Source organism: Loxodonta africana, chromosome 18 (genome assembly GCF_030014295.1).
Source record: "Loxodonta africana isolate mLoxAfr1 chromosome 18, mLoxAfr1.hap2, whole genome shotgun sequence".
Taxonomy (NCBI): Eukaryota; Metazoa; Chordata; class Mammalia; order Proboscidea; family Elephantidae; genus Loxodonta; species Loxodonta africana.
In genome coordinates, this window is record NC_087359.1 from 68,188,977 (window position 1) to 68,206,869 (window position 17,893).

General features: G+C 46.1%; 1 pseudogene; it reads left to right on the forward strand.

Moving 5' to 3' along the window:
- Nucleotides 1-2,065: 2,065 nt before the first annotated feature.
- LOC111752491 (NACHT, LRR and PYD domains-containing protein 1-like) lies at nucleotides 2,066-10,907 on the forward strand (annotated as a pseudogene).
- Nucleotides 10,908-17,893: the final 6,986 nt, after the last annotated feature.

Here is a 17,893-nt window from a genome sequence, read left to right on the forward strand (position 1 = left end):
TGACAAACAGCAGGGCCAAGAGAAGCCTGTCCTGAGATGGCCAATTGGAGGCCTGTACAGCCAAGGGGAGCTGAGAGAGCTGTCCTGCACTGAAGAAGGGAGACTTTGCCTACACGCTTCCTGACCTTGATCATGAGTTGTAGCTTGACACTTTCTTAACGAGCCATTTAACTGTAAGTACGGTCTGTGAATCCTGTGTGGTCGTTGCGACAGATTATCAAATCCAGCAGAGAAGCAGAGGGTGCCGTGGTGACGACAGCTGGCGTCAGAATTGCTAAAAAGTTTGGAGAGTGAAAGTATGACCTCTACCACATGGGACCAGCTTTGTGCTGATGGTAATTCTCATCATTCCACCTCGTGAATTTAGCCAGGTTCTGACGATGCTACTTCTACTATTCTCACCCTTTCGCTGTGCCCCCCAAAAAAGATTAAAAATTCAGGCTTCAAAAGAAGGGTGCCGATCTGTCTGTTGACAAAACCTATTGCTCTTTAAAGCACAGAAAGTACTTGAGTGCCATCTACTGGTCTGGGTGAGTAGTTGTTTAAAAGAATAAGGAAATCCTTCAATAGGTGCTCAACGTGTCCGGCATCTATCGTGCTGGTACGATGGATACACACTGTTTTAGGAACAGGGGATACAATAGTGAACCCCGTCTTTAGGGAGCTAACATTTTATTGGCGGCCATGGGTGACAGACAATAAACAAACAAACATATACCATCAGGTGGTGGTAAGTGCTGTGGAGAAGACTAAAACAGGGTAAGGAAACTAGATGGAGTCCCTAGGTGGTGCAAACAGTTAACACGCTCAGCTACTGTTAGGTTATCTAGTGCCGCTACAACAGAAATACCGCAAGTGGGTGGCTTTAACAAAGAGAAATTTATTCTCTCACAGCCTAAGAGGCTAGAAGTCTGAATTCAGGGTGCCAGCTCCCAGCGAAGGCTCTCTCTCTGTTGGCTCTGGGGAAAGGCCTTTGTCATCAGTCTTCCCCTGGGTCTAGAAGCTTCTCAGTGCAGGAACCCCACGTCCAAAGGATGCACGCTCCTGGCACTACTTTCTTGGTGATATGAGGTCCTTCTGTCTCTCTACCTGTTTCTCTCTTTTATATCTCAAAAGAGATTGGCTTAAAACACAACTTAATCTTGTAGATTGAGTCCTGCCATTAACATAACTGCCACTAATCCCACCTCATTAACATCACAGAGGTAGGATTTACAACACACAGGAAAATCACATCAAATGACAAAATGGTGGACAATCACACAATACTGAGATTCATGGCCTAGCCAAACGGATACACATTTTTGACAGACACCATCAATCCAAAACAGCTACTAACCGAGAGGTTGGTGATTCGAGTGCGCTCAGAGGCCCCTTGGAAGAAAAGCCTGGTGATCTACTTCCAAAACTTCAGCCATAGAAAGCCCTGTGGTGCAGTTCCACTCTGGCACATATGAGGTCACCACGAGTCAGAATTGACTTGACAGAAGCTGAGTATTTTTATATGGTGTGCTTATTGGCCATAAAAATAAAATTTAAAAGAACTTACATTTCTATTACATTTTTAAAGAGCAGTAAAAGCTTTTGCTTAATTTGAGCCTCTTGGCAAATCTGTGATGCCCCCATTTAATAGATAAGCAAACTGAGGCTCAGAGAAATGAAGCGAGTCAGTGTCCAAGCAATGAGTGAGCTGAAGCTCCTTAAGCCTGCTTCCAGCCTAGGTCAGGACATCTTCTAGAAGCTCCTGGCGCTATTACACAACAGCGAAGGAGTGGGTAATGTCATTCTTCAGCCTGGACTCCCCACCGTCTGTCTCTTCTACAAAAGAAAAAAGCCTGTGCCAGACTCCCCCAGGGCCTGGCTCTCCTTTCTGGTGGGAATGTTTACTAGCCAAAGCAGACAAAGCCCAACAGCCCCCTGAGCCTGGACCACACACCTCAGGGCCCCTCCTAGCACGGCAGGCCATGCGGTGGGGCTCAGGGAGCCCCCAAAACTGCAAGACACCAGGAAAGATACTCTCTGGGCTGGCTGTAATGTTTCCCGATTAGGAGCCACCCTGGCAGACATGGGGGCCCACCCATCTGGAGAGCATGGGACCCGGCCCCACACCCACCTGCCTGGAGAGTCTGCCCCCGGCCCTGTGGCGACTCTGGGCAATGGGCTGCAGGGCGTGGGGGAAGATTCCTGTGCCTGTATGTGCATGCAGGGCTGCACCTGGCGCCTTGTCAGCCTGTCTGCGCCTGTGGACACGGCCTGTCTGGAGTCTGGTTCTGAGCTGCTCTCTGCGTGTGCCTGTCCCTGCCCCCGTCCTCCCACTCCTGGCCACATCCCCATGTGCTTTCCTCTTGGTGACTATTGTTCCTGCTCTGGCTGGGTGAGGACTGTCCTCCCTGGCTGGTATCCCAGAAGGGGTCTAAAGAGGCCCTGCAAATGGACAGCCCTGATCTCCACACTGGGCTCTGGAAGCCGACCCAGCTTGGCCTGTCCCCCACCCCAGCCTACCAGAATTAAGGCTGAAGAGATGGTCCCAGGAGCCCAGGTCCCAGAAGAGGGAGGAATCTGAGGGACACAGAACAGTGAATGTCACACGCACACCCTCCTCCCTGGACCCCACCTCCAGGCGCCTGACCGCTTCCAGTACCTCCCACTCCCCTCCCAGCTCCTCCCTCCGATGGCTTTTCCTACCACTCCCCTTCCTCTCCCTCCTCCCAACACCATCTATTAGCAGGTGCCCAAAAAAGCCAAACCTGCTGCAGTTAAGGCAATTCCGACTCATAGCAACCCTATAGGACAGAGTAGAACTGCCCTATAGAGTTTCCAAAGAGCGCCTGGTGGATTCAAACTGCCAATCTTTTGGTTAGCAGACCTAGCACTTAACTACTGTGCCAACAAATTTTCCGGCAGGTGCCCTGGGGTTTACAGAGCTGGGTTCTGGATGCTGAATAGAAGTTTACCAGGGAAAGAGGAATGATCCCAGTGGGAGCTTGTGCTGGGAGATGGTAGGGGTCTAGGAGAAGGGAGAAACTCTTCTCTGCCTGCCTGACACCTGCCACTCTGGCCCCTAAACGTCCCCACCGCCCTCTTATGACAGAAATGGCTGGCAGAGTCCAGTGGTGGCTGGCCGGGTACTTGGAGGAACTGAGGAAGAAGGATTTTCAGCTTCAGCTGTCAATCGGTGGAGGCTCTCTCAGTGTATTCCCTGCTCAACCAGAAAAAGTAGGGGGCATGGAGGTGGCCTCATGACTGGTGGCTCAGTGTGGGGAGCAGAGGCCTTGGGACCTGGCCCTCCACACCTGGGAGAAGATGAGCCTGAGCAAGCTGTGCTCCCGGGCCTAAGGAGAGATGGCCTTGATGGCAGGTGAGTAGACAAAGGCCCTCTGCCCACTGTGGGTCCCTGGCCCCCACCCTCTCCCCTTAGAGCATCCTCCACTGAGTCCTCCCTACCAGGCCTTTCTCTGGGCAGTGACAAGGGACTCCCCTGGGCAGGGGAAGGGCACAGACTAGGCTGGAGCTGGTAGTCCTGCTGGGAGTCTCTTGCTGGACCTCAGGTCCCCACACCATCCCCTGTCCTCGCAGAACCTGGGAGGGAGCACTCAGAGGCCAGAGAGGGAAGAGGCTGCCATTCCAAAGGGTGCTGGGAAGGCTTGTATGGGTTTCACACCCAGCCCCTCAGCAAGGTACTTGCCTGGCATTGTAGTTATAAGTACAGACTGGGAATCGGGCAGGGGCAGGTTCCAGTCCTGGCTGGACCACTTTTTAGCTCACCCCATGGGACAAATCACTTCACCACTCTCTGCCTCTATTTCTCCATCTGTAAAATGGGAGAGTAAGAGTTAATGCCTGAATCATAGGACTGTGTGCTGGTGGAAATGATGATCCGTGTTAAGCATTTAGCATAGAGTCTAGTACATAGGACATAGGAAGTGCTCAATAAATAAGAGCTCTTGTCATTGTTGTTGCTGCTGCTGCTGTTACTGTTATTTTTATTATTCGTGTTAGCAATCTGGGGAAGCAGAAGCCCTTAGCTCCATATGAGAGGGCTGAGACTCAGAGAGGAGCGACTTACACAGAGAGGTAGGGTCAGAGCCAAGGCAAATCAAGCCCCTCGCCGTCGGGTCAACCCTGACTCATGGCAACCCCATATGTTACAGAGAAGATCCAAGCTCCATAGCCTCTTCTTGGCTGTAATCCCTGTGAAAGCAGATCACCGGGCCTTTCTTCCATGACGCCTCTGGTCGGGTTCAAACCGCCAGCCTCTCAGTTACTAGTTGAGCACAAACCTTTTGCATCACGCAGAGAGGAGAACCAAGACAAAGACACAAATTTCCTGGATCCCAGAGCAGGCCTTTTTGCCCAGTGGTGTTTGTGAGAGCATTATTCTCCAGATGAGCCCACCAGGGGCTTGTGAGACGGTTGCAACAGATTCACTGGTTTCTCTTGGCCCCTCCTGGGGAAGCCATGAGACTTGCCCAACATGAAGAGCCCCCATCCTCTTCGTCTCCAGACCCTTCTGCATTCCTCACCTCCCTGAGCACTCCCAACCTGGAATCCCACAGCTGGCCCACCGCCGCCAAGGTGCTGAGGTGCCTGGTTCCTTGGCGCCCCTCTAGGAAGAAAGGAGAGATTTTGAAGTTCCTGCCTGACACATCTGGACACAGCTGGAGAGGTGAGGCTTGCTGCATTGCATAGGCCCAAGGGCTCCTGGTGGGGCTGTAAGTCAGCAGCTGGGTCCCTACCCAGGTGAATATGTACCGGCATGGGGACCTGGGCTGGAGGAACTACAGAGGAGGGAAGGAGGAGCCAGGATGGGGCGGTGGGAGTAGTAGGCCTATAAATGGTCTTTCCGGGTCTTGATGCTAATATTACACTCTCTCCCATTTGACAGATGGGGAAACTGAGACCCATGTGGGCCAGGCAATTAGTCTTATTTACACCGGAAGCCATGTGTGACATGGTCCTTGCCCAGGCAGAGCTCAGCTCATTTTCTGGTGCTCTCTGGGGATTCTTGGAATCAGAGCAGTCCAGAAAGTTCCAAGGATGACCCTGTTCTGCACATGGGCCCCAAGAAGAGGCTAGGCTTATTCCTCAGCCCAAGCCAGTTCCCTCTCCTGACTCATCTTATTTTAATATCTGCCATCCTGAGCCACCCAGGCTGCAAACCGTGGCAACCCTCGCCTCTTCCTCTTCTCATGCCAGCACCAAGTGGCCATCTTTTCCCGCTGTAGAAGGGCTCCCATGGAAGGATACTGTCCAAGCTCACGCAGCTCTTAAGGCAAAGCCAGGGCTAGAACCCAGAACACCCCATTCCTGATACAGTGGTTTCCCCCTCCACCTTGCTGCTGCTTTGTGAAAGCTCCCCTCCCCCAGCTCCCCCCACCCCTCCCTTTCTCGTTCTCATCCTCCTGTGCCCCCTCTCACCCTCCCCCAAGCCTTGGCAGCAGTGGTTACTGAAGCTCAGTTGTCCTCAGATTTCACCCTGACTTCACCCATTTGCTGTGTGACCTGGAACAGGTAGCTTCATCCCTGTGACACAGTTTCCTCATCTGAGTCTTAATACGACCCCCATTGTTCTCTCTTCACACCACCTCCCAACCCACTGTACCGAAATTGCAACTCTTTGAGCTCTACACAAAAAATCCATTCGCACAAAAGTCTGAATGCATGGTATAGACTCTACTGAAGATATTTTCAGAGAGGATTAGACTGCTCACACTCTCTCTCCACACTGGTTCCCCCTCTTACACCCCACCAGCATTCTTCTTTCTCCTGCCCTTTCCCCACGCCTAGCCTCACTGGCTCTTCCATTCTCTAGGACACAGAGCAATTCCATTCTGCCCTCAATTTGTATGCCCCATGAGTTCTCATTGCCTTGTGAAACAGTGCCTGTCAGTAAACAGGACGCATCTTCCTCAGGTGCCACTTAGTAACTATTTGTTGTCACTCAGAATGGGGAGCTCAACCCTCCAAGTGGCTTATCAAAATCTTTCTACCTGATATACACTGTACTCCCCACCAAAAGGAAGTTTCATACCAGCTACTAAGAGATAAAATTGTATCTCTACCTTTACATGATTTTAAAAACAGGATCACCAACACTCATCTAACAGGATTGTTGTGTGAATTCAAAATACATGCGCCCGAAACACAATGGATACTCAGTAATTTCTGTCTTCTCATTCCCTCCAGAAAACCCTCCCTCCATCCTCTTCTTTCCCAGCTCCCCAGCCCACAGCTCTCCAAACCAAGAGTTGTCTAACACCCCCACCTCCACAGCAGTGCTGGGAGCCTGGGAGCCCCTACCTCAGTCCAGCACAGAACCCAGAGAGCAGGAGGATCCTAGGACTGGGTGGCCTCTGGGCGAAACATCTGGAAACGGCTGCACAGGTGAGACCCTGCTGAACTCCTGGAGAGGGGTGGGTGACTCAAAGGAGTGGACAAAGAATCCCCCGGGGGCTGGGTCGGCTGGCTGAGCACAAAGAAACTCTCCTGGAGGGGCGGTCATCACTCAGGGGCAGATAGGGGTGGAGACTAGCAAAAGTTAAGTGTGAGAGTCTAACCTACCCGCCAGATCAAAAAAAAAAATCGCTTCCCCTCTGAGAAGTAACTCTCCCATTTACCCGCCTCCTCCCTCTTCCCCCCACTCCAGTCCCAGTCTGGCTTTAGTGGTTGCCTTGTGGGAGACCCCTGGGCCAGAAGTGGGATCCCTTGCATGCCCAAAGCCATCCTCCCAGATTTGGAGAGGGAAAAATTAGCAAACAAATAACAGGAAAAAGTAATTTATCAGGACCTCAGAGCAGACATAGCTCCTTTGCCTAGACACAAGCATAAGGGGTCCAGGGACTTTGAACACCTTTCACCCCTGCCTAGACCTATGTGGGCCCATTTCAACAGTGTAGGCCCTCATTAGCATAGCACAACAGGGTACATACATACCTGAAGCCTATTTTTAACTGCAACAGGTAAGGGAGAGTGGCAGATTTGTGACATTTGACACCGTCCTACTTTTTTTTTTTTTTTTTTACCGGTTAAGCAGGGTCCTCACCTATCCACATCAGGGGACTGAGGACTGGTGGCTTCACCCACTCCACGTAGACACCAGAGACAGGGGTCTGAGCATAAGTGGTACCTCTCAGTTCTTACAGCCAACAGCACTGAGTGTCCAAAGTCCAGCTGCAAAACCCACCCACCTACATGCTCTAGGAAACAGGGACAGGCCTTCTACCCAGGCACTCAGGGACAGCTGTCAGCCCCCTACCTTGCTCAGCACATAACCCTTGACTGCAGCCAGATACCTGTGTCTGCTCCAATCACCCCTACGTAACCCTGCCCATCTAGGACTGTAGGTGAGATCCTGCACTGCATACTGAGTGACCGATAAAACTTTATTTATGGACACTGAAATATTGACTTGTACAGTTACCACATGTCATAAAATATTATTTTTCTTTTGATTTTTCCAACCATTTAAAAATGTAAAAACCGTTCTTAACTCACAGGTTGGACAAAAACAGGTGGTGGGCTGGATTTGACCTAGGGTCTATAGTTTGCCTACCCCTGGTCAAGGGCATAACTTTAAAATGTAACTTGTTAGAGGTATGTGGCAGGAAGAGGTTAAGATAAAACTTGATTCAAGAGGATGAGACATGTGGTAACAGATCCATAAAAGCCAGAACGTTCTGGAGAGCCTGACATGGAGAAGAGCCAAGCCCTCTCCTGGTATGTGAAGCAGACACAGCTCTCTGAGCAGGGCAGGTCATGGCATTACCCAATTTGGCCATCCCATTGCTCTTAGGAGATGTTCCTTGCCAGAAATATTCGCACAGGAGAGAATAAAGAATATCTATCGATATGGTTCCAGAAGTCGGGGTGGCCTTCTGACACCCCAGTCTCACCCAGTGCTGGAGACATAAAGTGACCCCACGGCCCCAACTCTCCCCAGAATTCCTTGGCATTCCTCAGATATATGCGGCATCTTCACGTGGCCATCTTCACCTGTGTGTTCCTCGGTGTCTGTTATCTTTTGTATAGGCAGCACTCAGATTGGGTTGAGATCCACCCTGCTCTGATAGGACCTCATATTAACTGATAAACTGTGATTCTTCCAAACAAGGTCAAATTCACAGGTGCTGGAGTTTAGGACTTTTAATATATCTTTTGAGGGGACATCAATCTGTAGTAGGGTTGTAACAATTATTTGGAATCTGACTAAGATATGAACTTGAAGTCCCACCCTGAGACACAATCTCTTAAATGTGCTCAGCTCTTCACAGTGCACAGGACACTTTCCCATCTCTGTCTTTACATGATTATAAGGTCTGTCTTATAATCCCCCAGAAGCAGACCCTGAGATAGAATGTGACTGCAGACAGTTTATTTGGTAGGTGATTTCCTGGAAGAAGAATGGAGAGTGCAGAAGGAAGGCAGGGAAGGGAAGCCAGACAAGGATGCATTATGGAGTGGGTTACCTCTGAGAGCAACTGAGGTTCAATCTAGCTGGGAATCTCTGGAAGACTATGTAGAGCACACCTCAGTGTTGTCTGTCCTGAGGGGCAAAGGACTCTTATCCATTGTTGGTCAAGGACTCCTCCTGAGGTGTTAATTGCCCAGCATTTCTGGCCTGCCCCACTCAAGGGTCAAGACATGGCCCTCACCCAGAGAACCACAGGTGCTTGCAGAAGGACATCGTTAGCTTGTACTGGTACAGCTGAGTGCTGGGGGAATACTGTCAGTAGCCAACAGCATCTACTATACCATCCATTTACCTCTTTCTTGAAGCACAACAGGTGTTGGCAGCCAAGCAGCTCAACAGCCCATTTCTTATGTGTAGGAGCCCAGCCAGTCCTCCATGACCTCTGACAAGGAGATAACACAATACCCAACTTACAGATGAGAAAACTGAGGCTTAATAGGGCTAATTTCCCAAGTCATGGACTTAATAAAGGCAAAGAGCTATGTTTGTTTTATTCTCTCTTTATCCCCAGCCCCTAGAGCAGTGCCTGGCCCATACCAAGCACTTGACAAATATTTGAAGAATTAAAGAAAGTCATATAGGGAGTATGACTTGATAGAGTCAAGACTTGAACGGAGATCTTCTTCCCCAAAGGCTATGTTCCTTTCACTACACTGGAGAGAAGGTACCCGTGTCTGTAGCCAGCAGTATGTGGCATAGAGTGGGTGCCTAAAACAGAGTTGAATGAATGAATGAACAGACGAACAAATCTATTTTATATCTTTATGTCACATCTTTCCCTCCCTTACTTAGGAAACAGAGAAAGCTACCAGAACCAGAGAGGAGAGAGGACCTGTCCCACATGAGGCCAGAATTCTCAGTCCTGGAAAAATGAGGATTTGCACCAAAAATCACACAGCTGCTGCTTCTACGCAAACCTCACCCCAAAGGCCATGAGCCCCTGGTGAGAGAAAGCTGGCATCATGGAGTAGTGGAGGAGCAAGGGCATTTGATTGAAGTCTAAGACTTATTTGGCCCAGGCCTGGGCACCCAGGAAGAGCCTCACAGTCATACTGCAGGGGGCTGCTGAATTGGGAAGTCAACACTGGCCAGGCAGGTGAAGGGAGCCTGGGAGCAAGGCCAGCTGTACAGGACCACTTCCAGCCGGTCTTCTACCTTGACTGCAGAGAGCTGGCCCAGTCCGCCGTGGGATGTCTCTCTGAGCTCATCACCAATGACTGGGCTACCGTTCTGGCTCCCATTGGACTGATCCTGTCTCAGCCAGAGCAGGTGCTGTTCATCCTGGACGGTCTGGATGAGCCAAAATAGGTCTCTGAGAAGCGGGCATCTGAGCTGTATCTGCACTGAAGCCAGCAGTAGCTTGTACTGGTGCTGCTGGGCAGTTTGCTGGGGAAAACCATACTGCCTGAGGCGTCCTTGTTGATCATGGCTCAGGCCACAGCTCTCGGCAAACTCATTCCTTCTTTGGAACAGCCACGTTGGGTGGAGGTGTTGGGGTTCTCTAAGGCCGGCAGGAAGAGCTATTTCTACAAATATTTCCCAGATGAAAGCCAAGCAGCCAGAGCCTTCAGCTTTGTTGAATCAAACCATGCCCTCTTGACCTTGTGTCTGATGCCCTGGGTGTCCTGGCTTGTCTGCACTTGCCTGAAGCTGCAGATGGTGCCGGGGAAGAACTTGCACTGACCTCCCCTACCACTACAGCCCTCTGCCTGCACTGCCTGGCCCAGGCTCTCCCAGCTCAGCCCCTGGGCCTTGTGCTCTCTGGCTGCTGAGGGCACCTGGTGAGGAAAGACACTGTTTAGTTCAAGAGACCTCAAGAAACATGGGTTAGGTGGGGCTGTCATCTCCACTTTCTTAAAGAGATGTTTTTCAAAAACACTCTACCTTTCTGAGCTACAGCTGCAGCCACCTGTGTTTCCAGGAATTCTTGGCAGCAATTCTTGGGGAGGAGGCAGATGGCAGTGATAATCTGGACAACATCAGAGTTGTTAGAAGTATAAGGAAAGCATGACCTGTTTGGGGCACCAAGCACGTGTTTCCTCTTCGGCCTTTTAAGTGAGCATGTGCCCAGGGAGAGAGAGAACATCTTCAACTGCCAGCTGTCTCGGGAGCCCCAGTGGGAACTGCGGGGGTGGGCTGAAGCAGAAATGCAGCACAAAGATCCTCCCTGCAGCTGTACTCTTTGGAGTTGCTCCACTGCTTGTATGAGATTCAGGACAAGGCATTTCTGACCCAAGCCATGGCCCACTTCCAAGATGCAAGGATGTGTGTTCACACAAACACGGAGCTCCTGATATTGGCTTTCTGCCTTAAATTCTGCCACAGTGTGAAGAGCCTGCAAGTGAATGGGAGCAGTCAGCATGGACAGGCATTGAGGCCCCCCAGTGTGGTTCTGTGGGCACTCCCACTGCCCCCTCTCTCCATCCCCTCTCTGTAGGTTCCATGAGCTGGAATGTCCTGAGCACCAGAGGCGTGCTCTTTAAGCCTCATGCCAAGGGCTCAAGGCTCAAGGTCACCAGTGATTTCTAACTGCCAAATGAGACCTCCATTCTCTGCCTAAATTCCTCTGCAGCATCTGACTCTGTGGATGGTGCTCTGCTGTGGCCCTGCCTTGACCTGCTGCCTCTCCTACCCCTGTGATGGCCTGGATGCACTTCCACCTTCACACTGACCCGAGTTCCCCTCGGCACTTCCCAAGGGGTTCAGGCAGCCACCTGCCTCTGCTCCTTTCTCTTGACACTTTCTTTTTCCTTTATCAGTTTCATCATATTAATACCCTAAAGCAGAAAAATCATAGGATTATCCCAACCGATGTAGGAAAACCATCTGATCAAGTATAGAACCTATTGATGATTAAAGCTCTTTGCAAACTAGGAATAGAAGAGAACTTCCCTAACTTAGTAAGTACGTCCACACTCAAGAGATAGGGAATTAAGCTCCAGTTCATCAAAGGAGGAGTATCAGAGAATTCCCAGGCACATTTTAAAACCCTCACAGATAACTGCCCATAAACAGGCAATTTACAGAAGAAGAAACCTCAAAGCCTATAAAGATATAATAACCTACAAAGGTATTGTCATCGATGATCAGAGCGACCATGGAAGAGTAGACTCTTGAGCCATTCTGGAGATATCTGTCAAGATTTAGCCATATTAAACATTTGCTTAAAGTCGATAAGGGGGCATTCATGAGCCTGTGGATTGCAATGGTTTGTGGTAGTAGGGAGTTGGAGAGATCACCCCATTGGCCTTGACATTATTTCTGTCCAAGAAATTGTCTTCTCAGCTGCTTCAGGGATCCCCTTGATGGGAATGACTGTTGGGAATGACATTGCACCTGGGATCTTCCCCCATCACCTTAGAATGCATGTGTCTGGAAGAGTCTCTACCTTACCTGCAAAATGGGCTTTGTTGTTTGTGTCAGTGATGTCACCACTGTCCCAGGAATTTGGCCTGAAACCACAACCTGAACATAACAGAGGAGCTTTCTCAAACCATCCCCCAATCCCAGCAAAACCATTAATTTCCACATCTAAGTTCCTCTACCTCCATTGCGGTATTGATCATATAGCATTTTTATGTGTCTAGCTCCCATTTTGCAGGGGGGCAGTGGTGGTTCAGTGCTAGAATTCTTGCCTTCTATGTTGGAGACCCTGGTTCAATTCCCAGCCAGTGCACCTCAAGCACTGCCACGACCCATCTGTCGGTGGAGGCTGGTGTGTTGCTGTGATACGAAACAGGTTTCAACTGAGCTTCCAGATTAAGACAGACTAGGAGGAAAGGCCTGGTGATCTACTTCTGAAAATCAGCCAGTGAAAACCATATGAATCTCAATGGCCAGCTCATGGGCATGGCGAAGGACTGGGCAGTGTTTCATTCATTATGCCTGTGGCCACCATGAGTCGAGGGCTGACCTGATGGCAGCGAACAATCTTCCCCTTTAGAGGATTTACACCTTAAGCATTTATTAAGCAATGATTTTATAGCAGGCCCTGAAGATAACAGGTTAATAAAATACGATAATAATCTCTGTCCTCAAAGAGCTCAAAATCTGGATGAGAAGATAGACGCCTACCCAAATAATTACAATAGAATGTGATGCCTAGAATAATAGAGGTATGAACTAGGTACTTCAGTGGTCTGAGGAAGGGAATGGTCACACAAGTGGGCCAAAAAAGGAAAGATTCACAGAGGAAGAAATGCTTGAGTTATATCTTTTAATTTCAGATTAAAAAAAAATCACAAAAAAGCAACCAACAGTCATCAAAGAAAAATAAGAATATATAGATAAGTAAAATGATAAAAATTAATATCAACCAGAATCCTATCACTCAGAGATGACCATCATTAAGAATTAAGGTATATCTTTCTAGTTTTTTTTTTTTTCTATGCACATTTCTACGGCAAAAATTGAACCACACTTATACAGTATTTTACGGTTTTGTTTTCTTTTTTAAATTCTGATGAAAATATACATAACAAAATATACTTTACAATCAGTTTCATTTTCATAATATACAGTGAAACCAGTGAGAGCTGGAACTCAATGGAACTGCCTTGTTTTTCCAGGTCTTGCAAGTTTTCCACGTTTGACAAGGTGCAGTCTTACTACTTTTCTGTCACCCTACGTTGGTGGAAAATATTTGAGTTTTCTTCTCTGACAGGTCTCCACCTTACACAGGTTTCAGCTCTTGCAGTTTTTACTGTATCAATTTCTGACAAAAAGGACTTTAAAGTTAAATCCACCACAAAGGATAAGGAAGGACACTATAAAATGATTAAAGGGACAGTATTTTTTTTATACCAGGAGGATATAACCATATTAAATATTTATGCACCCAATGACAGGGCTTCAAGATACATAAAACAAACTCTAACAGCATTGAAAAGTGAGATAGACAGCTCTACTATAATAGTAGGAGACTTCAACACACCACTTTCGGTGAAGGACAGGACATCCAGAAAGCAGCTCAATAAAGACACAGAAGATCTAAATGCTACAATCAACCAACTTGACCTCATAGACATATACAGAATACTCCATCCAACAGCAGCCAAGTATACTTTCTTTTCTAGTGCACATGGAACATTCTCTAGAATAGACCACATATTAGGTCATAAAGCAAGCCTTCGCAGAATCCAAAACATTGAAATAGGACAAAGCATCTTCTCTGATCATAAGGTCATAAAAGTAGAAATCAACAACAGAAAAAGCACGGGAAAGAAATCAAACACTTGAAAACTGAACAATACCTTGCTCAAAAAAGACTGGGTTATAAAAGACATTAAGGATGGACTAAAGAAATTCATAGAATTCAATGAGGATGGAAACACTTCCTATCTGAACCTTTGGGACACAGCAAAAGCAGTGCTCAGAGGTCAATTTATATCAATAAATGCACACATACAAAAAGAAGAAAGAGCCAAAATCAAAGAATTATCCCTACGACATGAACAAATAGACAGCAACAAAAGAAACCCCCAGACACAAGAAGAAAGCAAATAAAAAAAATTACAGCAGAATTAAATGAAATAGAGAACAGGAAAATAACTGAAAAAGTTAACAAGACCAAAAGCTAGTTCTTTGAAAAAATTAACAAAATTGATAAACCAATGGCCAAACTGACAAAAGAAAAACAGAAGAGGAAGCAAATAACCAGAATAAGAAATGAGATGGGCGATATCGCAACAGACGCAACTAAAATTAAAAGAATCATACCAGACTACTACGAAAAATTGTACTCTAAGAAATTTGAAAACCTAGAAGAAACGGATGAATTTCTAGAAACATAAACTACCTACCTAAACTAACACAAACAGAGGTAGAACAACTAAAAAAAACCCATAACAAAAGAAGAGTTGAAAAGGTAATTAAAAAACTCCCAACAACAAAAAAAAAAAAGCCCTGGACCGGATGGCTTCACTGGAGAGTTCTACCATACCTTTATAGAAGAGTTAACAACACTACTACTAAAGGTATTTCAGAGCATAGAAAAGGATGGAATACTCCCAAACTCATTCTTTGAAGCCAGCATAGCCCTGATACCAAAACCAGATAAAGACACCACAAAAAATTACAGACCTATATCCCTCATGAACTTAGATGCAAAAATCCTCAACAAAATTCTAGCCAATAGAATTCAACAACATATTAAAAAAATAATTCAGCATGACCAAGTGGGGTTCATACCAGGTGTGCAAGGATGGTTCAACATTAGAAAAATAATGAATGTAATCCATCACATAAATAAAACAAAAGACACAATCTTATTGATTGATGCAGGAAAGGCATCTGCCAAAGTCCAACACTCATTCATGATAAACACGCTCAGCAAAATAAGAATAGAATGAAAATTCCTCCACTTAATAAAGGGCACTTATACAAAGCCAACAGCCAACATCATCCTAAATGGAGAAAGTCTGAAAGCATTCCCCTTGAGAATGGGAACCAGACATGTATGCCCATTGTCACCACTCTTATTCAGCATTGTTCTGGAAGTCCTAGCAAGAGCAATTAGGCTAAAGAAATAAAGGGTATCCAGATTGGCAAAGAAGAAGTAAAAGTAACTCTATTTGCAGATGACATAATCTTATGCACAGAAAACCCTAAAGAATCCTCAAAAAAAGTACTGAAACTAATAGAAGAGTTCAGCAGAGTATCAGGATACAAGATAAACATACAAAAATCGCTTGGATTCCCCTACACCAACAAAAAGAACATCAAAGAGGAAATCACCAAATCAATACCATTTACAGTAGCCCCCAAGAAGATAAAATACTTGGGAATAAATCTTACCAGAGACATAAAAGACCTATACAAAGAAAACTACAACACACTACTGCAAGAAACCAAGAAAAACCTACATAAGTGGAAAAACATACCTTGCTCATGGATGGGAAGACTCAACACTGTAAAAATGTCTATTCTACAAAAGCGATCTATAGATACAAAGTAATTCCAATCCAAAATTCCAATGACATTTTTTAATGAGATGGAGAAACAAATCACCAACTTCATATGGAAAGGAAAGAGGCCCGGATAAGTAAAGCATTACGGAACGAGAAGAACAGAGTGAGAGGCCTCACTCTACCTGATTTTAGAATCTATTACACCGCCACAGTAGTCAAAACAGCCTGGTACTGGTACAACAACAGATACGTAGACCAATGGAACAGAATTGAGAATCCAGACATAAATCCATCCACATATGAGCTGCTGATATTTGACAAAGACCCAAAGTCAGTTAAATGGAGAAAAGACAGTCTCTTTAACAAATGGTGCTGGCATAACTGGATATCCATCTGCAAAAAATTGAGACAAGACCCATACCTCACACCATGCACAAAAACTAACTTAAAATGGATCAAAGACCTAAATATAAAATCTAAAACAATAAAGATCATGGAAGAAAAAATAGGGGCAATGCTAGGAGCCCTAATACATGGAATAAACAGTATACAAAATATTACTAACAATTCACAAATACCAGAAGAGAAACTAGATAATGAGGAGCTCCTAAAAATCAAACATCTATACTCATCCGAAGACTTCACCAAGAGAGTAAAAAGATTACCTACAGACTGGGAAAAAGTTTTTAGCTATGATATATCCGGTCAGTTTCTGATCTCTAAAATCTACATGATGCTGCAAACACTCAACTACAAAAAAGACAAATAACCCGATTAAAAAATGAGCAAAGGATATGAACAGGCACTTCACTAAAGAAGACATTCGAGTAGCTAACAGCTACATAAGGAAATGCTCACAATCATTAGCCATTAGAGAAATACAAGTTAAAACTACAATGAGATTCCATCTCTCTCCAACAAGGCTGGCATTAATCCAAAAAACACAAAATAATAACTGTTGTAGAAGTTGTGGAGAGACTGCAATACTTATACACTGCTGGTGTGAATGTAAAATGGTACAACCACTTTGGAAATCAATCTGGTGCTTCCTTAAAAAGCTAAAAATAGAACTACCATATAAGTCAGCAATCCCACTCCTTGGAATATATCCTAGAGAAATAAAAGCCTTTACAAGAACAGACATATGCACACCCATGTTCACTGCAACACTGTTTATAATAGCAAAAAGATGGAAGCAACCAAGGTGCCCATCAATGAATGAATGCATACATTATAGTATAGTCACACAGTGGCATACTAAGCATCAATAAAGAACATTGATGAATCCATGAAACATATCATAACGTGGAGGAATCTGGAAGGCATTAGGCTGAGTGAAATTAGTCAGTTGCAAAAGGACAAATATTGTATAAGACCACTATTATAAGAACTCAAGAAACAGTTTAAGCAGAGAAGAAAATATTCTTTGATGGTTACGAGAGTGGGGAGGAAGGGAGGGAGAGGGGTATTCACTAATTAGATAATAGACAACAACTATTTAAGTGAAGGGAAAGACAACACACAATACAGGAGAGGTCAGCACAACTGGACTAAACCAAAAGCAAAGAAGTTTCCTAAATAAACCGAGTGTATCGAAGGCCAGCATAGCAGGGGCGGGGGTTTGGGGGCCATGGTTTCAGGGGACATCTAGGTCATTGGCAAAATAAAATTATTAAGAAAACATTCTGAAATGCTAGCAAGTGGCCATCTAAGATGCATCAATTGGTCTCAACCCACATGGAGCAAAGGAGAATGAAGAACATCAAAAACACAAGGTAAGCATGAGCCAAGAGTCAGAATGGACCACATAAACCAGAGACTACATCAGCCTGAGACCAGAAGAACTAGATGGTGCCCAGGTACAATGCTGACTGCCATGACAGGGAACACAACAGAGAATCCCTGAAGGAGCAGGAGAGCAGTGGGATGCAGACCTCAAATTCTCATAAAAAGACCAGACTTAATGGTCTGACTGAGACTAGAAGGATCCCGGAGGTCATGGTCCCCAGACCTTCTGTTAGCTCAAGACAGAAATCATTCCCAAAGCCAACTCTTCAGACAGTGTTTGGACTGGACTAAAAGATAGAAAATGATACTGGTGAGAAGTGAGCTTCTTGAATCAAGTAGATAAATGAGACTATGTGGGCAGCTCCTGTCTGGAGGGGAGATGAGAAGCGGAGGGGGACGGAAGCTGGCTAAATGGACACGGAAATGGAAGGTGGAGAGAAGGAGTGTGCTGTCTCATTAGGGGGACACCAACTAGGAGTATATAGCAAGGTGTGTATAAATTGTTGTATGAGAAACTGAGTTGATTTTTAAACTTCCACTTAAAGCACAATAAAAATTTTTTTAAAGAAAAGAACTTTGTGTTTTACCTTAAAAGCAATGGACTTTAGCAACAGTGATGAGCTTGGTCATATATTCAGAACAGCTTCTGGGTAGAAATGGATTGGAGAGAGACAAGAGTAGAGGCAGGAAGACCTTTAAGAGGTTGTTGTCATGGGTGGGGCCAGAG